Raw genomic sequence first — 25,698 nt, 5'->3', positions numbered from 1 at the left:
GACTGACTGCACTGGTGCACCAGACTGTCAGTCTGGTGTTGACAAAGGCTTTAACAAAGCCGAAACGTTCACCTCATTTCATATTTCTCTGTGGATTTTCCGCATATATATATATATATATATATATATATATATATGCGAACAAGCCTGAATGGTCCCCAGGACAATATGCAACTGAAAACTCACACCCCAGAAGTGACTCGAACCCATACTCCTAGAAGCAACGCAACTGGTATGTACAAGACGCCTTAATCCACTTGACCATCACGACCGGACATAATGAGGTGATAGCCGAGGCTATTTGAACCACCCCACCGCCGGCACTCGGATAGTAATCTTGGGCATAGCATTTTACCAAATCACCTCATTCTTTGGGGCACACGTGAGGAACACAAATGCGAACAAGCCTGAATGGTCCCCAGGACAATATGCAACTGAAAACTCACACCCCAGAAGTGACTCGAACCCATACTCCCAGAAGCAACGCAACTGGTATGATGGTCAAGTGGATTAAGGCGTCTTGTACATACCAGTTGCGTTGCTTCTGGGAGTATGGGTTCGAGTCACTTCTGGGGTGTGAGTTTTCAGTTGCATATTGTCCTGGGGACCATTCAGGCTTGTTCGCATTTGTGTTCCTCACGTGTGCCCCAAAGAATGAGGTGATTTGGTAAAATGCTATGCCCAAGATTACTATCCGAGTGCCGGCGGTGGGGTGGTTCAAATAGCCTCGGCTATCACCTCATTATGTCCGGTCGTGATGGTCAAGTGGATTAAGGCGTCTTGTACATACCAGTTGCGTTGCTTCTGGGAGTATGGGTTCGAGTCACTTCTGGGGTGTAAGTTTTCAGTTATATATATATATATATATATATATATATATATATATATATATATATATATATATATATATATATGTGTGTGTGTATGTGTGTGTTAGAATGCATATATGTAAAAAAAACAATAATTGGAATACTCAAATACATTGTTCCATTGACGCGACTCATGCCCGTACTCAAAGGTCATGACCGTAATTGGGCAGTTTGGCACTCAACATTTCCATTTTATATTGTGTTGAATAATATTTGTTTCTTGCTATTAAAAGAGAGAGAGAGAGAGAGAGAGAGAGAGAGAGAGAGAGAGAGAGAGAGAGAGAGAGAGAGAGAGAGAGAGAGAGAGAGAGAGAGAGAGAGAGAGAGATGACTTGATAATGGTCGTCGTTTCTTAATTTTCTGAAGCGAGGTTTGGTCATCAGTGAGACACACATAAACAGCAGACCACTAAAGACAGCAGCAGACAACCTCCTCCTCTGCTGCCTTCATTGCTTCCTGCCCTTCCTCACCTTAATGATTTGTCTGCTTCCTTCCTTCCTTCCTTCCTTCTTTCCTTCCTTTCTTCCTTCCTCTGCCGTCGCGTCCCTTAAATTTCTTGATGATTATCCTCTATGCTTTTACTCTTCCTTTATCTTCAGCTGCTTCTTCCTGCTTCACATTTTCTTGCCTTGCTAGTCCTACATTTCTTAACCCTTTCTCATTTGCTCTTCATTCCCATTCCACCTCCCTTCCCTTATCTTCCCTTCCCTTGTCTTCCCTTCTTTCTTCTATTGCCTTACCTTCTTCTAACTTACGGTTCTCCCCGTCGTTGCCTAGCCTCACCCCTTTAGTCTTGAGAGTTCCCGCTCCACGTTAAATATGGAGCTGCTTCCCTCCTTCCCTCCCACCCTCCCTTCCTGCCACCCTGCTTCCCTAACTCTGCCTCCCTCCCTACCTTCCTGCCCCCCTTCATTCCCTCCCTCCCTCCCTGCAATCCTACCTAGCTTCTTCCTTGCCTCTCTTCCATCTTGCCTACGCCTTTCCCACCCTCCCTGCCTACTTCTTTTCCTCACTCTCTGCCTACCTTCTCCACTGCCTTCCTGCTTAAAATTTTCCCTGCCTTCTTGTCTACCTTCTTCCCTGCCTACCTTCCTCCCTGCCTACCTACTTTCCTGCCTACCTCCCTCCCTTCCAGCCTACCTATTTCCCTATATAACTCACTTCCTGCCTCGCCTACCATTAAATGTTGTGAAAATATCTAAAAATCAAATAAATTTTTCTTTAAAAAAATCAGATCCTTTTTTCTTTTAAAAAATAATTTTCTTTATATATATATATATATATATATATATATATATATATATATATATATATATATGAGTTTAAAAAAAATTATAGAGTACCACCTCTAGCTGGAAGAAAGGGACCCATAGCCTCGGAGGAAACCACGCATAACGCATTAGAGGGAATGTTTAGGTCCCCTCCAATACTGTTTCTATGTGCTTTTCTCCTACCACCCCCTTCCTTTTGATTTTTTCATGGTAGGATATATATATATCTCACTTTTTCGGTCACATATATATATATATATATATATATATATATATATATATATATATATATATATATATATATATACATATATATATATATATATATATATATATATATATATATATATATATATATATATATATATATATATATATATATATATGCAATTGACGATCACAAAACGCTGATCATTTTATGCGGAAAATCCATAGAGAAATATGAAAGGAAGTGAACGTTTCGGTCTGTTAAAGCCTTTGTCAACACCAGACTGACTAAGGGAAGAGAGAGAGAGGATACAGGCCGACACCTGGAACCTGACCAACCTATCTCTAGGGAAAGAATTAACCAGAAACAAGTATAGCTTAGCTTAGAATGGTCAAAGAGGATTAAGCGGTCAGAGAATAAGGATGAAAGATTAAATAAAAGCCTCATGAACACACAATATATGAATATAAAATTGTAATGAGACATTGTAAGTTTCTCTATCAGAGTTTTTTCATAAACTGTTGTGCAATATTATGACTTAAAAATGGATCAAGTTTGCACATACCAGTACTAACATTAAGAAGATTTGGACACTGACTGATTAGAGCAGACTCAATCAAATTCCGTTCCACGAAACCACCACAATTGGTAATGCTTTTCGCCCCATTCCAGTTAATATTGTGATCGCATAAAGTCGTGTGCAGATACAATGCGTTAGATGTTTGGGCAGTTCTAATACTATAAGCATGTTGTGACAACCGCAATTGTAAGGACTTTCCTGTTTGTCCAAGGTACACAAAATCACATCATTGCAGGGGAATCGAATACACACAACCTGCTGTATTAGGGGAGTTTTTTATTAAATTGGATTTGATCGTACTATTAGTGAACACCAAATTTATATTAAGTTTCTTAAAAATCGGAGACAGTTTTTCAAGTCCATTCGCATAAGGTACCACCAATGAGTTAATAATTTCTGGTTTCGCCTTAGGGACGTGATTATAAAACGTACGCTTGGCTTGTTCGAACGTGAAATTCAAAAACCTCTTAGGATATTGTAAACTCTTCCCAATTTCATATATTTTGGCAACCTCTTCATCAAAAAACTCCGGGCTGTATACCCTCAAAGCCCGTAGAAACATTCCTGAAAATACTGCCTGTTTAACTTTACTATGATGATTCGAATAAAAATGAACATACGACCCTACGTTGGTAGGTTTCCTATACATATTAAATTTGAACCGGCACTCTGATGGTAATCTTGGGCATAGCATTTTATCAAATCACCTCATTCTTTGGGGAACACGTGAGGAACACAAATGTGAACAAGCCTGAATGGTCCCCAGGACAATATGCAACTGAAAATATCCTGGCAGTATGGGTTCGGGTCACTTCTGGGGTGTGAGTTTTCAGTTGCATATAGTCCTGGGGACCATTCAGGTTTGTTCGCATATATATATATATATATATATATATATATATATATATATATATATATATATATATATATATATATATATATATATATATATATATATATATATATATATATATTTTGGTAGCAGTCTTTCTTGTAAACATATGTTGTTAAATATGATCGCAAAGGTAAGATTAATCATTCTAACACGAATTTTCTCAATATTTCTTATGTTTCTTTTCACTGTCAATGGTAATTTAAAAATCAATTCTCAAATGAAATCAAATTAAATAATAAATCAGTCAATACTGTGTTTGTTGATATTAATGTTGCTACTGTTGTTGTTACTGTTGCTGCGAGTGATTGCTGCCTCCAGAGTTGCTTGACGTTCCATAATCTAGAATTGATCTTCCGCCTTGATGACTCTGTATGCGTGTTGGTGAAGGTAGTCATTGTGTTTACCATCTGTGCGCCTGCTGCCGCTGATGTTATCCAGCCTGTGTGTTGCGTCTGGAGGTCGGCTTGGCGTCACACGAACTACTGGTGCTATTCAGCTTGTGTTGCGTCACGACACACCCCTGATGTAATACAGCTTGTGTTGCGTCACGACACCTCCCTGATGTAATACAGCTTATGTTGCGTCGCCAGAGAACCTTGCGTCATGGACACTCCTGACTTCGATGTGTTGCTTAATGGTAATTCGTAAGTGAGATGGTTTTCTCCTTCGTCTGCCTGACTCTGGCTCTCAGTTTTATCGCTCGTGTTGTCTTGGGCAGAAGTCCTCAAGCGGCGCTCCGCAACACTTCTTGAGTTGGCCTTCCTGCACCTGCTGGTGGAAACCGTTCAAGCCAAGACGTCGTTCGCATCCTCCTCAGCAGTTTGGTAGTGTCCTCAGCGTCTTATAGGAACTATTTCCCTGAGATGAGTCACTTTTTGGAGGTCCATTGGTTCCTCTGAGGCCTCTGAAACGTTTAGTGCCCTTAATGTTTTTTGTATAGATTAAGGATTAAATCATCGAACCTTAATATGTAATGAAAAATCAGCCCGTCCTCCTAAGATTTCCCAACGTCAAGAAACTGTTGTACTAAAGTGTCCTTATCCTAACCTACCAGAGGACCCAAAACAGAAAACGGGACAGTATGTCAATTTCGCGAACCGCTACCATTTTCAAGTACGACAATTTTTGGTTTTAGGTAGAGTATACGTCAAAATACGACGTTCTATTAGGCGAACGGGTTGATCTCTAGAGTCATAAGGACTTTATAATGACTAAGTTATAACAAAATTTTAATTCTGATAAGTACTTAGTAGTGACTTAGTTTAAGACTTAGTTGAGTGGTAAACCAAGTAGCGTAGCCCGCCACGCCTCTTTATACACGAGGTTCCCGTGACGAGACGTGTGCAGTTATTCTGTACCGTCCTGGAAAATGAAATAAACTCAGCCATCATGGTCCTGATCCTTGTAATCCTATCATTGAGCTTTTCAAGTTTAATAACCTTACAAGTTCTCTCTCTCTCTCTCTCTCTCTCTCTCTCTCTCTCTCTCTCTCTCTCTCTCTCTCTCTCTCTCTCTCTCTCTCTTTCTCTCTCTCTCTCTCACGTTCTCTTTCTTTCTCTCACTCACTCTCTCTCTCTCTCTCTCTCTCTCTCTCTCTCTCTCTCTCTCTCTCTCTCTCTCTCTCTCTCTCTCTCTCTCTCTCTCTCTCACGTTCTCTTTCTCTCTCTCTCTCTCTCTCTCTCTCTCTCTCTCTCTCTCTCTCTCTCTCTCTCTCTCTCTCTCTCTCTCTCTCTCTCACGTTCTCTTTCTTTCTCTCACTCTCTCTCTCTCTCTCTCTCTCTCTCTCTCTCTCTCTCTCTCTCTCTCTCTCTCTCTCTCTCTCTCTCTCTCTCTCTCTCTCTCACGTTCTCTTTCTTTCTCTCACTCTCTCTCTCACTCTCTCTCTCTCTCTCTCTCTCTCTCTCTCTCTCTCTCTCTCTCTCTCTCTCTCTCTCTCTCTCTCTCTCTCTCTCTCTCTCTCGCTCATTCTCCGTCATGTTCCCCTTCGCCCATCTTCCTCGTTCTCATTCTCTCTCCCATGGGAGCGCCCTCACATTCTCCATCCAAGTGGGAGAAAGATACGTAACATTCAGTCAATGTTATCGACGTTGATTCATCGGTTATTACTTTTCTTTATTGACACATTTAGGAACATGTGCATTTGTACAGCTGCCCTAGACTATATGAAGGGAAGTACAGAGTGTGTCAAAAAACTAGCTACGTGATGGTAAAATTCCCCATCACACAGGATGGTTAGTCATACGAAGGCGTGTGATGTGTATGGTCTATTACATGATAACAGCGATAAAGTCTGGCTTAACACTCTATGGACAACCAAACCCACATTTCATGTTTCATAGGACTCGTTGGAATTCGGAATAGGAGTTGATACCTCTTAGAGGAGATGGATCGAATCTAACCACTCTAAGACGCTTGTCACTCAACCACATTTCATCCAGCAATGTTAGGTGAGACTAGCCCCAGGCATCTGGCCCACAACCTCAAACATTCTCACTTATATATGCATTATGGGTTCTACATGGCATTGCCCGGGTCTGTCTTCAAGCTGCCCATCTATCTTTCCGTCCATCTCTTTACATATTTATCTATCTGTCTATGCATTCATCTATCTAATAATCCACCTATCTATCTATTCTCTCTATCCATGTGTCTAACCATCTATCTGTCCATCTATCAATCCGTCTATGTTTCCAACAATCAATCCATCCATCTAGCCATCTATTTATCCACCTATCTATTCATCTATCCATTCATCTACCCATCTGTTTTTCCACATATCCATTCAACTACTCATCTATCCATCTATCAATTCATCTGTCTATCCATCTGTCAATTTATCTATCTAGCGATCCATATCTAAACCATCCATCTATCCACACATCTATTCATCCATCCATCTATCTTTCTATCCATCAATCTGTGCATCCATCTATCTATCCAACTATCCATCTACCAATCTATCTAGCCTATCTCTATATCTATCAATTCCTCAGTCTATTCATCTATTCATGTATCCATATCCATCCATCCATCCAACCATCTATCCATCCATCTACTCATCTATGAATCCATCCATATTTCCATATTTCCATCTATCCAACCATCTATCTTTTAACATATCCATCCAGCCATTCATCCATCCCTCCATCCATCTATCCATATATTCGTCTATCAATCCATCTATCTTTCGATTTATCTGCCCATCTATATTCGCCTAACCTTCATTCTATCCATCTATCTATCTATCAATCCATCAATCTTTCCATTTAGCTAGCTATCCATCCATCTACTGTCTCTACTTCTCTCTCTCTGCCTCTGTCTCTGTCTGTCTCTATCTCTTTTTCTGTTTCAGTGGTGATCGCCGGTGAGAGGGGCTTAGCAGTAAGAAATAATAAAAAATAGAGTAGTTACTCCTTTACTCTGAGCACTATGCCCTCTTTAGAAACCTTTGAAGCTGTGGAAGGAGTATCATTTTTATGCTAGTACGGACAAATTATGAATATCACGAAATTTTTCAGAGATCACTGTATAATAGTGAATGAAAAAGTGAATTTTCCTTATATTACTATGAGGTAAAAAAATAGTTTTTAAAATATTTAGCTGTGTAGGCAGCAGGCAGTGCTAAAAATTCCCCGTGGGAGTCTGAATGTGGCCCCCAACCCGCCGTTGTTTTGAATTCTGGTGATCCTGACGAGTCTATGTTCATCCCGTACCCCAGCCCATTCCCTCTGCCAATTTGGGTGGGGTAGTCCCTCCATCTTTGGACAGAGACTCAGACATTCTCTTTTATAATAATGATATTATAATGCCGGTAAGAAAAGAAGAATGTATTTGCCTCTCTCTCTGTTTGTCAGCCCAAAGTTGGAGGCCAGACGCTTCGGGCTAGCCTCACCCAGACTGACAGAGAGACTGGTCTAAGGTACGGGATGAACATAGGCGTGTCGGGATTGCTAGAATTAAAAAAAAAAAAAGTGGAGCATAGACTGTAGTACACAACTTTTCACTGTGCTTGGATTTCTTGTTCTATGATTGACTGTTACTCTTTGCATTCTGTTTAAGATGAAATTTAATATCTATCGCCCGACTTTATATGTAATTCCAATTGATTTAATTTTCTATGGTATCAATCTATGGTAACATTTATTAACTGCCTTTAAAAAGTCCTTGAATACAAAATTTATATTACGTTTTTCTTCTAAGGCTTATCTGATTTTGTCAAAGTGGTTTAGTAATTCCGAAAAGCAGGGATCATCCCGCTGTAAAGCCATATTGATCTAAGTTATGAAGTTCATTGTCCTCCATAAAACTGGAGATTTGACCATTAATCATTGTTTCAAGAACTTTCATTATTTGTGATGTTAGTTCAACCTATTGTTTTTTTTTGCCAGTGCTTCACTAACTCCATTGTTCAGAGGAGTTATATCTGCTTTAAGTGCTTCTGGTAACTTACCTGTATCCAAGTTGTTCTCCATATTACACTGAGCGCTCCTGTTACTGCTACTTTACAGCTCTCTATTAATATGGAATTCTAGGAGTCGGGACCCGGGGCTGAGTTTATGGGCATGTTGCCAATTTATATTTCAAAGCTTGCTGTGCTGATGGTAATACCAGTTACATTCACTCCATCACACTAACGTGATAAATAACAATGAGAATCCACTAAGGCTGTGAGGTGGGCGCGAACCCACGACCCCGGCATTGCCAAGTCGCATTCTCTACCATTGGACCACCGGTGAATTGTGAGTCATACCACCGGATTTCTAAGGAAATCACAGGAAGTCTGGAGGCCCCGACTGAAGCCAGTCCAAGTGTTTACGAATGACCCACAAGCACTCGGGGGGGGGGGAAGGGCAGAGTGGTCCTACACCTTGCGTCCCAACTTCAGAAACAGTGTTTCTGAAGTGTTCAGAAACACCTCACAGCCTTGGTGAATTTTTCTCACCAGTTATATTGCCAGAATTTTGGAAATAGTTCATAAATAAGCTTCCCAGATTTTCAACTTTCACGTTGTTTAATATGGTGCTAAATTCAGCCTCATACTTTTCTTTTTTAGATTTTCAGTTATTTCTCTATCGTTCTCTGTGTGTGAACCTTCACTTGAAATTGTAGGTTCAATACTGGTGGAGCTCCTTGACTGATTTTGATTGGATATACATGAAAAATTATTTTGGAACCCACATAAACTGGATCTTTTTTGTTCAATTATAAACACCAGCCATTTGGCAAGAGCAGCAAGATCAGCTTAGCTACGAAACAGTCTCACTTTACCAGTTGATTGACGGTTGAGAGTCGGGACCAAAGAGCCTAAGCTCAACCCCCGCAAGCACAACTAGGGGAGTACTTTGGATCAGCAAGACGTACAGTCGCCACCATGGCAAGACTCAATATATTTCTCTATCCGAAAGCTTGTTTAACCCGTACCTGATGATCTTGACCGGTGTGAGCCTTCACGTGTCTCTTCTATTACCTGCTCTCTCTCTCTCTCTCTCTCTCTCTCTCTCTCTCTCCCTCCTTCCTTTATACGCCCCACACAACAACTTAGTTCTGTGATTTATGTCTCCATTAGTAACAGACTCTGACGGCTTCCATTCTTGGTATTATGTTCTCACAAGTTCTCTCACATTCACTCACTTTCACTCTCCCTCTCGCACTTTTAATGTACGTTTCACACTCCCTATCTGTGTACCTTTCACTCTCTCTTACTTTCACTGTACCTTTCACTTTCCCTCTCTCACTTTAACTTTATGTTTCACTGTCTCACTTTCACTGACCCTCTCTCACCTTCACTGTACCTTCCCTCTCCCGCTCTGTCAGAGGTTACTTCAGGTTGGACCACCACTGTGTGCAGCTAGGCCAGGAGGGCAGTGCGAGCCGCTCACAGTAGCTGTCGTCAACGGAAAAATGCTCAGAGCAACGGTACAAGCGCTTGAGGAGATCTTGACAGACATAGGTTGTGTCTACTTGGTGGTGCAGGTCGTGTCTACCTGGTGGAGTAGGTCGTGTCTACCTGGTGGTGCAGGTCGTGTCTACCTGGTGGAGTAGGTCGTGTCTACCTGGTGGTGCAGGTCGTGTCTACCTGGTGGAGTAGGTCGTGTCTACCTGGTGGTGCAGGTCGTGTCTGATCTCCACCAGGTGGTGCAGGTCGTGTCTGATCTCCACCAGGTGGTGCAGGTCGTGTCTGATCTCCACCAGGTGGTGCAGGTCGTCTGTGCTCGCTCCTGGGAGAGAGAGAGAGAGAGACTCTTGCCGGTTAGGAAGCTGTCACTGTGTCAAGATCAGCAGCCATGGCTCCCACTGTTGGACGTCGGGTCGGGATGAGAGCCGAGGTGTCCAGCTCCGTCATGTCAGTTGGTGGTGGTCTCCGCCCACATGTGCGACGTCCCTTCAGGGCATCATTAGGACACCCTCCCCGCGACTCGTCAGTTGCTCATAACTTCCCTCCATTACCTTCCGGGCCGCACCTGGTCGCTCAAGTTGTTGATGTTATCTCATAAATTCGGAACCTTTTCAAGGATGACCTTCCTACAAATGCTTCCTCCTCCTTCTCGTCCTCCTACTCCTTCTCCTTCTCCTCCTCACTCCACCTGCTCATGGTCTGGGGAGAATATCCTGCCTTAGTCTGTGTCTGGGGGAGAATATCCTGCCATAGTCTGTGTCTGGGGGGAGAATATCCTGCCATAGTCTGTGTCTGGGGGGAGAATATCCTGCCATAGTCTGTGTCTGGGGGGGATATCCTGCCTTAGTCTGTGTCTGGGGGGAGAATATCCTGCCATAGTCTGTGTGTGGGGGAGAATATCCTGCCATAGTCTGTGTCTGGGGGGAATATCCTGCCTTAGTCTGTGTCTGGGGGGAGAATATCCTGCCATAGTCTGTGTCTGGGGGAGAATATCCTGCCTTAGTCTGTGTCTGGGGGAGAATATCCTGCCATAGTCTGTGTCTGGGGGGAGAATATCCTGCCATAGTCTGTGTCTGGGGAGAATATCCTGCCATAGTCTGTGTCTGGGGGAGAATATCCTGCCATAGTCTGTGTCTGGGGGGAGAATATCCTGCCATAGTCTGTGTCTGGGGGGAGAATATCCTGCCATAGTCTGTGTCTGGGGGGAATATCCTGCCTTAGTCTGTGTCTGGGGGGAGAATATCCTGCCATAGTCTGTGTGTGGGGAGAATATCCTGCCATAGTCTGTGTCTGGGGGGAATATCCTGCCTTAGTCTGTGTCTGGGGGGAGAATATCCTGCCATAGTCTGTGTCTGGGGGGAATATCCTGCCTTAGTCTGTGTCTGGGGGGAGAATATCCTGCCATAGTCTGTGTGTGGGGGAGAATATCCTGCCATAGTCTGTGTCTGGGGGGAATATCCTGCCTTAGTCTGTGTCTGGGGGGAGAATATCCTGCCATAGTCTGTGTCTGGGGGGAATATCCTGCCTTAGTCTGTGTGTGGGGGAGAATATCCTGCCTTAGTCTGTGTCTGGGGGGAGAATATCCTGCCTTAGTCTGTGTGTGGGGGAGAATATCCTGCCATAGTCTGTGTCTGGGGGAGAATATCCTGCCTTAGTCTGTGTCTGGGGGGAGAATATCCTGCCATAGTCTGTGTCTGGGGGGAGAATATCCTGCCATAGTCTGTGTCTGGGGGGAATATCCTGCCTTAGTCTGTGTCTGGGGGGAGAATATCCTGCCATAGTCTGTGTGTGGGGGAGAATATCCTGCCATAGTCTGTGTCTGGGGGGAATATCCTGCCTTAGTCTGTGTCTGGGGGGAGAATATCCTGCCATAGTCTGTGTCTGGGGGGAATATCCTGCCTTAGTCTGTGTGTGGGGGAGAATATCCTGCCTTAGTCTGTGTCTGGGGGGAGAATATCCTGCCTTAGTCTGTGTGTGGGGGAGAATATCCTGCCATAGTCTGTGTCTGGGGGAGAATATCCTGCCTTAGTCTGTGTGTGGGGGAGAATATCCTGCCTTAGTCTGTGTCTGGGGGAGAATATCCTGCCATAGTCTGTGTGTGGGGGAGAATATCCTGCCATAGTCTGTGTCTGGGGGAGAATATCCTGCCATAGTCTGTGTGTGGGGGAGAATATCCTGCCTTAGTCTGTGTGTGGGGGGAGAATATCCTGCCTTAGTCTGTGTCTGGGGGGAGAATATCCTGCCATAGTCTGTGTCTGGGGGGAGAATATCCTGCCTTAGTCTTGTGGGGGAGAATATCCTGCCTTAGTCTGTGTGGGGGGGAGAATATCCTGCCTTAGTCTGTGTGTGGGGGGAGAATATCCTGCTTTAGTCTGTGTCTGGGGGGAGAATATCCTGCCTTAGTCTGTGTGTGGGGGGAGAATATCCTGCCTTAGTCTGTGTCTGGGGGGAGAATATCCTGCCATAGTCTGTGTCTGGAGGGAGAATATCCTACCTTAGTCTGTGTGGGGGGGAGAATATCCTACCATAGTCTGTGTGTGGGGGAGAATATCCTGCCATAGTCTGTGTCTGGGGGGAGAATATCCTGCCATAGTCTGTGTCTGGGGGGAATATCCTGCCATAATGTAAGTGTCTCGGGAAAATAACAGGATCTGAGCGGTCTTGAGGTATCGGCCGAGCAGGAGAATCGGGTGTAGAATTGATTGAGTTGTTTGTTTGTTTGTTTGTTGCTTGATGGAGGTGGGGGGGGGAGCAGCGGGTACGAGTGAGAGGAACGGGTGTGGGAATGGGTGAGAGGAGTAGAAGGCGATGGAAAAGACGCAGGGAGAAGGAAGAAGGAAGAGGGGGAATGGAAGAGAGAGAGACGAAGAATTGTAAAGGAAAGGGGAAGTATAGGGAGAAATATTGTAAAAGATGAACAGGGAAAGACGGATTAGTTCAGGGCAGAGAGATGGGAACAGAAGTCTCACCAGACGCCCACCACATTGACCTCATCTCCTAACTGAGATATGAAACAGGAGCCTTTCTCAGACGCCACACCTCAGCCAACAGATGGCGTTGTCTTCATCTCACTTAATGCCTTGGAGTTGGAGCGCCGGTCCATAGATGGCGTTGCTATCACCACACCTCACTCTACAGATTCGTTGATATCGTAACAGGCATTAACAGAAATAACAACAGTAACAACAATGACACAGCAACAACACTTTACCAATAAGAACAACAACAACAAAAAATAACACAAGCTTGCTTTGATATGGTAAGCCTTTTTGCAGATCTCTTTCATTATTTAACTACTAGGTTGGGGGGGAGGGGGGGGGGTAGACGGTGTGTCTCTGATCTCTCCCCTCTCCCCCCCCCTTTCTCTCTCTCTCTCTCTCTCTCTCTCTCTCTCTCTCTCTCTCTCTGAAGCTGTGGGAGGATCGACTGTTTTATACCACTATGGCCAAAGTATGAATAGCAAAAAATTTATGTTAGTTTTCTCCTGACGAGTGAATAATGGTCAATATTACTATAAGGAAAACAAAGATTTAAAATTTTACTACTACACACCATTACCCTCCACACGAAGAGCATCCACACCAAGACAGACAGACAGACAGACAGACAGACAGACAGACAGACAGACAGACAGGGAAGGGAAGAGCTCGAATTCCCCCAACACGACACAAAATATTGTAACTCACACTCTCTCGCTCTCTCTCTTTTCTCTTTCTCTCTGATTTTAACGCTCACACAGCCTCCATTACAACATTTTTATTTCTTTTGTTAACCTGGGGTGGCTTTTATGTGTGTGTGTGTGTGTTTGTGCCGGAGGGTGCCGGGATCCCCTGCCTGGGGAGTACCTAGGCAGTACCTGGGTAGTACTCGCCGGAGTGTGAGAGAGGGGGGGGGGGGTAGGAGATAGAGAGCATCATCCACCCTGGGTACAATTGGAGAGTACTCGCCACTGCGTACCATTGTGTACGCTTGAGACTTTTATTTGTGTATTGAGAGAACAGGATGTAGGGAGCCGCAGAGGGAAGGTGAGGGAGGCACAGATAGAGGGAAAACAAAGGATGAGGGGAGGAAATGATAAGGGAAACAAAGGATGGAGGAATGGAAAGATAGGGATAACGAGGACGGAAAATGTGGAAACACGGGTGGAAGGGAAGAATAGTGGGAGTAAGAAAAGTGAGGCAGGACAATAGAGAAGAATGGCAGGAGCTCAACACAGCTAAGAGTGAGAGCATGGAGCAACATGCACTATGATGTTCTGATTTATGTGAAGTTATCTGCGGGAAATTCGAAGCTTCAGCCACTGAAAAACCTGAAGGGTGCCTGACATGAGCGAAGTGGACCTCACCATACAGATGCGGAGGATAAATATTGAGCACTCTTTTTTTTTCATGGATATTCCTGTGCGAGCCCTGAGCCTCTGACTAGCCCACTAGTGTTACTTATTTCGGACTTACTGAGAGGTGGATGAGCATTTATGACTCGTATGTTGACCTCAATGAAACTACGTCCAATGTGTTTAACAATGTTTTCTGCTCTGTTAAATCTCACTTGAAATCTTATTTGGGTTGTAACTCTGTACTGTGTTAGTTAATGTTGCTGTGGCCTATTGGACATTTCTTCACACTGCTGACATTTCCTCTCATCCTTTGGAACTTTGTAAGCCTATGTTGACCAGACCACACACTAAAAGTTGAAGGGACGACGACGTTTCGGTCCGTCCTGGACCATTCTCAAGTCGATTGTGAGAATGGTCCAGGACGGACCGAAACGTCGTCGTCCCTTCAACTTTTAGTGTGTGGTCTGGTCAACATACTTCTGTGGGAACCGACCTGTGAGATTTATATTTATTTAATTTATATGAATTTATATTTACGTTAATTTATATACTTCGATAGCAATTTGTATAATGATAAGTGGACTGTATTTCTGCAATAATCTCAATCTCACAAATCGATCCTCTACACATTAGGGGGGGTTTATTAGTTTATATATATGCAGCCAATCAAACTACAGAATTAGACTACATACATTGAAAAGGTTCCTTATCTTATAGTACAGCAGGTTAGTCCACCAGGTATAACTAGGGTGTAGACACCAAATTATCCTCTTTGAGGTAGCTTCCATCACCCAGTAACTGGTGCACAAATCTTGCTTCCTCGTCTTGACCTGTCAAAAGGGCGCTAGCTGTGAAGCCAGATTCTATATATGACAAGCTATATCAGAGAAAACTGTACATGGAACATTGAAGACCTGGCTTAATTACCTTTAGTTTGAGGCTCCCACGTGCTCTAACCGGGTCACCCTATATAATGACATTAATGGCCACAAATGAAAATAAACGGGTTTCGGAAAGAACACTTAACTTGATTTGTAGACAGCGTGTTGACAATGGTACACCTTTGGTTTCCATAACACTTCGTCCAAGTAAAATTAACAGGAGCCGAATTTGCTCCCGTGTGAGCCTCTGGTCTAGTATAAACAATGGCTGCCCCTTCCTCCTCACTCTGACGCCTGGCTTACATTGTCCACATTTCAGAAAGTGATAGAAGGGTCACATTTACTCTACTTTAATATTGATAATTAAGTTAATTTATATAAGATGTTTTTATGATGGTAAAGTCCAAAGACTAATGTATTTAAGAATAATTCCCACCATAATAGGTGGTGAATTATAATAGTGTGTGGTGATGATATCCCGTTTTCTTTAGACGGTAATTCCACTACAAGTTACGTTTTCTATGGTTAACTTGTTTATACAACACAGCTATTATGTCTATATGATATATTAAATGGTGTCGGATTTTCCGACAACTTCAGCCACATTATTGTGACTCATCGCTTGTAAGCCTATTTAAGTTCTCTTTTTCCATTGTTTCCTTTCATCAAATAAGTGGTTCATAGTTTGTTGAATTGTTGCACCAACACACAGATCATGATGTTGCAGCTGGTACGTTATGCTTCCTGTAGTGGTGACCAAACCGCACGTCACAAGGTGGAGGAGCGATGACGGTTCGGTCCGCCCTGCACCATTATTAAGTCGTGTGTGAGGTCTCATCGCTTCGGTCCGCCCTGGACCATTATTAAGTCGTGTGTGAGGTCTCATCGCTTCGGTCCGCCCTGGACCATTATTAAGTCGTGTGTGAGGTCTCATCGCTTCGGTCCGCCCTGCACCATTATTAAGTCGTGTGTGAGGTCTCATCGCTTCGGTCCGCCCTGGACCATTATTAAGTCGTGTGTGAGGTCATCATATCTTCAGCCACATTATTGTCACTCATCGTCTGCACCTGGTCATTGTACTGCGTTGCTCTATCTCTAATTATTTTCTTAAACTTTGGTAGACTCTGTGATATGTAAATGTCTAGATTCCTCCTGTTAACTGAAAGTTTTGCCGCTTCATCAGTATTTAGAATCTGATGACAAGACCACACACTAGAAGGTGAAGGGGCGACGACGTTTCGGTCCGTCCTGGACCATTCTCACTCAAGTCGATTGTGAGAATGGTCCAGGACGGACCGAAACGTCGTCGTCCCTTCATATTCTAGTGTGTGGTCTTGTCATCATACTTTAGCCACGTTATTGTGATTCATCGCCTGCATTTAGAATCTGTTTACACTTGTTGCTACAATCTGTTAATATTGAGTAACCCGCCGTAGGTTAATGTCTTGAATGTGAAGGTGCCTGTCCGGAGTGTTCCCACCTACACTCATTTCCAAAAGATTTCTGTGCAAATATGTTTAGCTCTATAGTGTTCCATTAGGATTTTACTTTATCTAGCGTATCTGGGCTTTATTCAAAAGTGAAGGACCTGTAACGACTAATGCTATATCATCAGCAAAGATTAAATATTTAACCCTTCTGCAAATGTCATGGTAACAAAGTTTTCCATAAGGATGTTAAAAAGATTAGGGTTCAGGACTCCTCCTTGTCGGGTCCCATTCTCATGCAACTGGTAGTGTGACACCTGGCCTTGCAGCTTTACTCTGGCATACCTGTGATTGAGGTAATCTTGGATCCAATCTAGCAGTTTGCTAGATTGGATCCCCTGACACGTTTTTTGATGAGCGTGTGATGATGTCGACGCCATCTGTTGAGGGCACCCTTCCACAAATTCTTTTAGGAGGGGAGGTGTGACTTGTCAATGACTACACTCGACCCCATTTTCTGTTCCTTGTTGGATGGCTGTTGTATTATTTGACCCCCTATGTAGTTTATTTCCTACTAAACATATTTTACTCATCAGAAGTGATGTGGGTTGTATCGTGGTCGACAGGAATCAGTTCACCCAGGGCAGTCCTGAACTCAAGACGTGTTTCAGTGGGATCAACTGGCCGAGTCGGTGTAGACTGTTATTTGTCTATGATTCTTATTGAAGTATTGGCGATTGGACCGACGTATCCCGGGATGGCCAAGTTGAATTACGAGATGGAAGTACTGTCCGTCTGTTCAGGCTTGTTATAAGCCGGTGTGGAAGCCTGCCAGTGTGTTGCTGGAGACCTCTGCCAGTGTGTTGCTGGAGACCTCTGCCGGTGTGTTGCTGGAGACCTCTGCCAGTGTGTTGCTGGAGACCCCACTACCAGCGTGTTACTGGAGACCTCACTGCCAGTGTGTTGCTGGAGACCACTGCCAGTGTGTTGCTGGAGACCCCACTGCCAGTGTGTTGCTGGAGACCACTGCCAGTGTGTTGCTGGAGACCACTGCCAGTGTGTTGCTGGAGACCCCACTGCCAGTGTTTTGCTGGAGACCTCTGCCAGTGTGTTGCTGGAGACCACTGCCAGTGTGTTGCTGGAGACCTCTGCCAGTGTGTTGCTGGAGACCCCACTGCCAGTGTGTTGCTGGAGACCACTGCCAGTGTGTTGCTGGAGACCACTGCCAGTGTGTTGCTGGAGACCCCACTGCCAGTGTGTTGCTGGAGACCACTGCCAGTGTGTTGCTGGAGACCACTGCCAGTGTGTTGCTGGAGACCTCTGCCAGTGTGTTGCTGGAGACCCCACTGCCAGTGTGTTGCTGGAGACCCCACTGCCAGTGTGTTGCTGGAGACCACTGCCAGTGTGTTGCTGGAGACCTCTGCCAGTGTGTTGCTGGAGACCCCACTGCCAGTGTGTTGCTGGAGACCCCACTGCCAGTGTGTTGCTGGAGACCTCTGCCAGCGTGTTGCTGGAGAGTAGAAGTGGTGTTTTGGTACCGTGACGATACTGTATAGGACTGGCCAATGATTTACTGAGAAAGGTGAAGTCGCCGGCGTGAGTACCATAGAAGACATACTCAGGGAGGGAACCTTGAGTGGTGCACGATGGAAGATACAAGTGGACTCACCGAGAAAGAAGATTGCAGAAGTTTTATGGTGTCCTGTGTGAAAGTGACACCTGCAGTGTTGATAGGTTAAGTAATAATTGTAAATAAGAAGCAATAAGATGCTTATCTTAACATACTAAGAAGGTTAGGTGAGGTCGGTGTTTTCTATGAAGCTTTTCAAGGTAAACTAAAATATTCACAATCAATTAGTATGTCACATATGCACTTATTAAATAAGCCAATATTGACTGAAAGCAAGTGCGAGAACGGGTTGCAGAAGGAAGCGTGCACAACCATTTCTCTCCCACCAGGAAAACCAACACTGGATCCCTTATCGTAGGTCGAGTATGAAGCCAGCTGTACAATGAGACAATTAATACCAGGCCAAGAGCCGGAGCTCGACCCAGTAAGCACAACATTCAGGAAAAAGTTAATTACTGGAAAAAATAGAAAGAAAATTAAAGTTTCATAAAAACAGACAAAAGATTAAAATATAACGAGAACAAGAACAAAAAGAACATGTAATTATTACTGAAAGAGAGAGACAATAGACTCGGTCTCGCAGAGCGCGAAGAGAGAATAATACGTGTCTGAAGCACAATGGTCTCACACCCCGCTCCCTCACCAGGCAGACAGCCCGGGTTATACACCAGCCCGCTCCCTCACCAGGCAGACAGCCCGGGTTATACACCAGCCCGCTCCCTCACCAGGCAGGCAGCCCGGGTTATACACCAGCCCGCTCCCTCACCAGGCAGCCTGGGTGATACACCAGCCCGCTCCCTCACCAGGCAGCCCGGGTTATACACCAGCCCGCTCCCTCACCAGGCAGCCTGGGTGATACACCAGCCCGCTCCCTCACCAGGCAGCCCGGGTTATACACCAGCCCGCTCCCTCACCAGGCAGCCCGGGTTATACACCAGCCCGCTCCCTCACCAGGCAGCCTGGGTGATACACCAACCCGCTCCCTCACCAGGCAGCCCGGGTTATACACCAGCCCGCTCCCTCACCAGGCAGCCTGGGAGATACACCAGCCCGCTCCCTCACCAGGCAGCCCGGGTTATACACCAGCCCGCTCCCTCACCAGGCAGCCCGGGTTATACACCAGCCCGCTCCCTCACCAGGCAGCCCGGGTTGTTCACCAGATAGGTTGTAAACCTCTCCTATCCAAATTTATGGTAATTTTTCCTGACCTAAACTAATTTTAACAAAATTTTACAAAATTTAACTTTTCCTATCCTATTCTAATTTATTCTATCAAAATTTCTCCTATCTAGTCAAACTTTAACTAGAGCTGAATTTAACTATATATGGTTTATTAAAATAAATTTATATAAATTTAACTAAATTTATTTAAATTTAAGTAAGTTTATTTAAATTTAACTATTTTTTAATTCAATTTTTTGTTTAATTTAACTAAATTTATTTAAATTTAAGTAAATTTAAGTAAATTTATTTAAACTTAAGTAAATTTATTTAAATTTAAGTAAATTTATTTAAATTTAACTAAATTTAATGAAATTTAATTAAATTCAACTAATTTTAATGAAATTTAATTAAATTTAACTAAATTTAAATAAATGTAATTTAATTTAACTAAACCAAATTTAACCTTTAACTAAATTAAACTAAATTTATTTAAATTTAACTACTGTAAATTTATTTAAATTTAACTACTGTAAATTTATTTAAATTTAACTAAATTTGATGAAATTTAATTAAATTCAACTATTTTTAATGAAATTTAATTAAATTTAATTAAATTTAAATAAATTTAAATAAATTTAACTAAACCAAATTTAACCTTTCTTATCAAAAATTTATCAGGCTAAATTTAATCTATTCTAACTGCACATCAGAAGATGGAGAAACGACGACGTTTTGGTCTGTCCTGGACCATTATCAAGTCCTATGTGAGGGAGAGATTGATTGATGAAGATTAAAGGGACATCAGTCCCAAATATGCCAAAAATATTCAATAAATGAAAACTCGTTCGATTTCAATCAAACTTTTTTGACGAGTTGTATATAAAAAGGGTTTCATCTGGTCCAAGTCTCAGCATCGTAGCATAAATAGGAAGGGAGGAAAAAAATATTGAATTTTGTGTCAAAAAAATTCCAAAATGGTCAAAAACTAACATCAAACCCAAGTGTCAACTGAAATTATGTCTATGACTCTCAGCTATCACAATAGCATATAATAAAAATATTTAACAATTATTTTTATCCAAAAAAATTGTTAAAATTTTTATTTTTTTTTCATTTTTCTTCTTTGTTTATCGGACGATTTGCATGAAACTTATACTCCTGACTGCACGTAAGCCTATCTGTAAGGGTGCCAATTTTGGAGGAAATTGGTTCATGTCAACCTAAGCCACTGATGGCAGAACCTTAGATTTTACTTTTTACTTATTTATTTTCAAGTAATATAAACGTTCCTATAATTCTTTCATTTTTTATTCAATTTACATGAACCTTACACCTTATATGTAGAGTTTATGTTTCTACAAATTTATTTTGAGCTTATTTTTTAAGTTCATTTATTGATTTTATAACAGTAATAAACATAATATATTTTCATATTTTTTTTTTATCTAACTTTGACTATTTGTATTAGTAAAACTAAACATATTTTGGAAAATCCGCAAAAAACAGAGCCTTTTATTATATGCTAATGTGATAGAAAATTGTCATGGAAATTATTTCATTTGAAACTTGTGGTTGTAATTTCGATTAGAAAATGTTTAAAATTCGTTAAAAAAAATTCTTCATTTCTATTTAGGCTGCAATACTGAAACTTGGAACAATTGCAGCCCTTTTCATATACAACTAGTAAAAAAAAAAGTTTTTTTTTTTACTAGTAGAAAACAGTAATCTTTAGTTTACGTAATCTAATTTTTACTAGTGTAACAGAAATCTGAAACAAAACTGAAATCGATAGGTACAGCGATAGAAGGCGGCTTGACATCTGTGAAGCACTACACATCAAAAAGTCAACACCAGCAATCAATAGCCAATTTATGCACAACTATATTCTACCCACTTCAAGACACCGAACCAACATAGAAGCATCAAGAGGAAGTAAGGGCCAATAGGCCCTCTGCAGTTACTTCCATTCTTATGTTCTCATATCCGACTAATACCCATTGTTTCGTGTTGTCTTGTATTTACCACAAGTTTGTTCACCTCATCCAAAACTGTTGCACCATATCATCTCACCCAAATGCGAGTATAAGTAAGACGGATAAGCTGTTTAGTGTTAGTATAAGTAAGACTCTGTTTAGTGTTTTCAGGTTATAGTTGTGTGTGTGTAAAATAAAGTCTTTGAAAATGTAATAAGTTATTTCGAAACGTGTTCAAGAGTCGCGTCAGACTAGAAATAAAAATGAATTTTGGAGAATTGATTTTTCAATTACCTTCGTCAGTAAAAAGACACATAAGAAATATTGAGAAAATTCGTGTTAGAATTATTAATCTCACTTTTTCGGTCATATTTAACAATATATACATATATAAATATATATATATATATATATATATATATATATATATATATATATATATATATATATATATATATATATATATATATGCAAACAAACCTGAATGGTCCCCAGGACTATATGCAACTGAAAACTCACACTCCAGAAGTGACTCGAACCCATACTGCCAGGAGCAACGACACTGGTATGTACAGGACCCCTTAATCCACTTGACCATCACGACCGAACATAAGGATAGTTTTGGCTATCACTTCCTTATGTCCTGTCGTGATGGTCAAGCGGATTAAGGCGTCCTGTACATACCAATTGCGTTGCTCCTGGCAGTATGGGTTCGAGTCACTTCTGGAGTGTGAGTTTTCAGTTATATATATATATATATATATATATATATATATATATATATATATATATATATATATATATATATATATATATATATATATATATATGCAAGTTAATATATTCACTGAAGATTTTTGTTAATTTAAATTACTTACAGATGAAACTGGTGTTGCTAAACTCTCAAAAACTCCAGACTCAAGCCTCATCAGACTCAAGCCTCATCAGACTCAAGCCTCACCAGACTCAAGCCTCATATATGTCATCGTTGTTGATGCAGCAAAATTCTCAGAATAAATAAGTTTATTTCTTTTTAATGTATATTTTATTTCACAATATGAAGCAAAGCTCATCATTTCACCATCACATATCTGATGCTGCTAATACGGGGCGATAACAACATTGTTTATATGTGATACTATTTTCCAATTATTTTTAAAAAAAGGACATAAAAAACTTTTACAGGGTTTCAAATTGCTTTCAATTATTTTTAATCTGTATTTTTGGACTAGAAAATCAATTAAATATACATAATTAAGCAACAGGAGTCCTCTGTTTACCATTACAAAAATATTATTGTTCCTAATTCATTAATTTTAACGAATTACAAGTAACTCTTACTCCCCCCCCCCTCCCCCTCCATAACCTTCACCTGTTATCTATATTCTACCCCTCCACAGGTTTCCCTGCCTCCCCCCCCCATGCCAGACCCCCACACGATCCTCCCCATGCCAGACCCCCACATGACCCCCCCCCCATGCAAGACCCCAACACGACCCCTCCCCCCCTCACTTGGGGTAAAAACCGGCATCTCCCAACTCTGGCCAACAGAGATAGCGAAGTTAAAAAATACTTAATGGTCTGAATATCCGGAGCTGACTTGTGCAGCGGTATGACTGGTGTGTATGATATGTATGTGTGAGGTGTGTGTATGATATGCGTGAGTGAAGGACGTGTATAATTCGTGGTTGTGAGAGGCGAGTATGACACGTATACTTGAGGGGCGTGTATGAGAGGGGCCGTGTATGAGACGTGTATGATACGGGTGTATGAGGAGTGTATGATACAAGTTCATAAGAGTCGTGTATGATACGGGTGTGTGAGGGGTCGTGTATGATTCTGATGTATTAGGGGTCGTGAATGATACAGGGGTGAGGGTCGTGTATGAGAGGGGCGTGTATGGAATGCATGCAGATTGCTAACAGCAACAACTCGCTGAACCATGAACAAATTTGACGCCGCATTGACAGAAATGATCGAGCTTCTTTCCGCATATTTCTAATAGAAGGAAGTCTAGACTCCGGACAGGACCATCAAGCATTCAAATATTCCCTAGCGAAACCTTTACATCTTTCCTCAATCATGGCTACTTTGTTTACACTTTATTTATCACTTTATCAGTTTCACTTCGAAGTTGTTTGTAACAATAATAATTTCGTTTTGTGTAGCTTCGAAGCTCGTAAACTGTTTAACTTGACTTGTAGACTTGTGGTTGTGGTAGAATACGATAAAGCACCTAAATTATTGGGACAGTCTCAAAGCTCTCAAAATACAGCGCTCGGCACCCTTACTTAAATCCTTGAATATGTTAGATATCGTTACTGCATATCCTATCAAGATATATATATATATATATATATATATATATATATATATATATATATATATATATATATATATATATATATATATATATATATATATATATATATATGACAGTGTCAGACCACGGAGGAAAATTGAAGCAGGAATTTCCTTAAGTACTTTCGTATATTAATACATCTTCAGATGGAGTGATTTTACAGGTCAAGTATTGGACATAAGTAGGCAGGAGAGAATGGTGGAGTGAGGTGAGGTACAATAACAAATGAATGGGAATTAGGTGGAGACAAATATGAGCCGCACAAGCAATGATGAAGGTCTATTGGCCCATACGATGCAGCTCCTATCCATATCCACCAACAGGCCCACACATGGATAATAATAGCATAAGATAGTAAATATTTACAATGAATTAGTGAGACAAATGTGTTCCAATGATCCTACTCAGATCGCCATTTAATTGATCTATCAAAAATGTATCTAAGTTATATAAACCACTCCTAATGTTCAAATTACTTTCTTTTGTAATTTGTATCAAAGCAGATTCAATTATGTTTCTGTTATAAGTGATTTTACAATTCGTTATTGAAGAAGCCATCTCCCAATCAATTTGGTGAGCATCTTCTGACAGATGAACAAACAAAGCATTAGACAATTGGTCATGTCTTACAGAGTATTTATGTTGCGAAATTCTACATTTCAAATCTTTAGATGTTTGCCCAACATAGAACTTATTACAGTCTTTACAAGGTATTTTATAAATGACACAATTATCACTACGACGGCTGTTCCTAACTAATAGCATAACAACCTGTTCCTGATGGCAAAGCCAACGCCATGCTCCCTTACCTCTTCTGGTGGGTTGCCCTGCCAGAAGAAGGTAAAGTCCTTCTCCCGTATGCTGCTGGTTGCGGGCAGACGTGTCTCCTGCAGGGCGACTATGTCCATCTGGAGCCTGCGTAGTTCATTGTTGATCACAGCTGTCTTGCGGGCGTCGTTCACTTCCAGTAGATCTTCCGAGAGACCCGGTGTCATGGTCCTTACATTCCATGTGCCCTGTTTGAGAGCTGGGTGGCTCTGTGTTTGTTTTCTTTTGCCTGGTGCATGGGTTGACGATCTAGCCCCACGCACCCAGTGGAGTTGGCGGACCGTGGCGGGACAACACCTTATTGGCTGGGGGCTGCCCAACTTGAGGCGGGCGGTAGTTGTCCTATGAAATCGGATGATTTCTCCCACCGACGGAAGCAACCCCTGGCGCCTCACTCTACGCCAATTGAGTGGTAGGCTTATCACCAGTAACTGTCGCTTCCCGTGTTGAGCCATCACCAAGGCGATGCTGGAGTGTCCTCTCCAGGGCACAGGCCTGGGCAGTAATTATGGAGTAATTATACGCCATCAGGGGCACTTTACAGGCTGTGGGGAGCTTTTCTCTACAACCCTTCCCCCGGCTATAACAACCCTTGGAACTAATTTTAACGTTATATATCATAAATAATTCCTATTGATGTTGGAATAAAGATCTTGGTAATTGATATAAAAAATAAGTTTGTTTGCAGTAAATAATTAATGCTGCTGCTGTTGCTGCTGCTGCTGTTGCTGCTGCTGCTGCTGCTGCTGCTGTTGCTGCTGCTGCTGTTGCCGCTGCCGCTGCTGCTGCTGCCGCTGCTGCTGCTGCTGCTGCCGCTGCTGCTGCCGCTGCTGCTGCTGCTGCTGCTGTTGTCGCTGCTGCCGCTGCTGCTGCTGTTGTCGCTGCTGCTGCTGCTGTTGTCGCTGCTGCTGCCGCTGCTGCCGCTGCTGCTGCTGTTGTCGCTGCTGCTGCTGCTGCTGCCGCTGCTGCTGCTGTTGTCGCTGCTGCTGCTGCTGTTGTCGCTGCTGCTGCTGCTGCTGCCGCTGCTGTTGTCGCTGCTGCTGCTGCTGCCGCTGCTGCTGCTGTTGTCGCTGCTGCTGCTGCTGCTGCTGCTGTTGTCGCTGCTGCTGCTGCTGTTGTCGCTGCTGCTGCTGCTGCTGTTGTCGCTGCTGCTGCCGCTGCTGCTGTTGTCGCTGCTGCTGCTGCTGCTGCTGCTGCTGCTGCTGTTGTCGCTGCTGCTGCTGCTGCTGTTGTCGCTGCTGCTGCTGCTGCCGCTGCTGCTGCTGCTGCTGCTGCTGCTGCCGCTGCTGCTGCTGCCGCTGCGGTGTGGCGGAGAAGAACACAAGACAAACTGAGTAGTTAAAGCTACCTGGGTTGTGATTGACACCCTATTAATGAG

At 42.6% G+C, this 25,698-nt stretch overlaps 1 long non-coding RNA gene across 1 annotated transcript; it reads left to right on the top strand.

Moving 5' to 3' along the window:
* Nucleotides 1–4,486: 4,486 nt before the first annotated feature.
* On the top strand, nt 4,487–21,381 carry LOC138352353 (uncharacterized). The gene is made up of 3 exons (XR_011222772.1): nt 4,487–4,647; nt 16,990–19,186; nt 20,950–21,381. It is a non-coding gene; the product is annotated as an uncharacterized lncRNA (long non-coding RNA).
* Nucleotides 21,382–25,698: the final 4,317 nt, after the last annotated feature.

This window comes from Procambarus clarkii, chromosome 53, assembly GCF_040958095.1.
Source record: "Procambarus clarkii isolate CNS0578487 chromosome 53, FALCON_Pclarkii_2.0, whole genome shotgun sequence".
NCBI classification, from domain to species: domain Eukaryota; kingdom Metazoa; phylum Arthropoda; class Malacostraca; order Decapoda; family Cambaridae; genus Procambarus; species Procambarus clarkii.
Note: the sequence above shows the minus strand (reverse complement) of the source record. Positions and strands in the feature narration are given on the sequence as shown.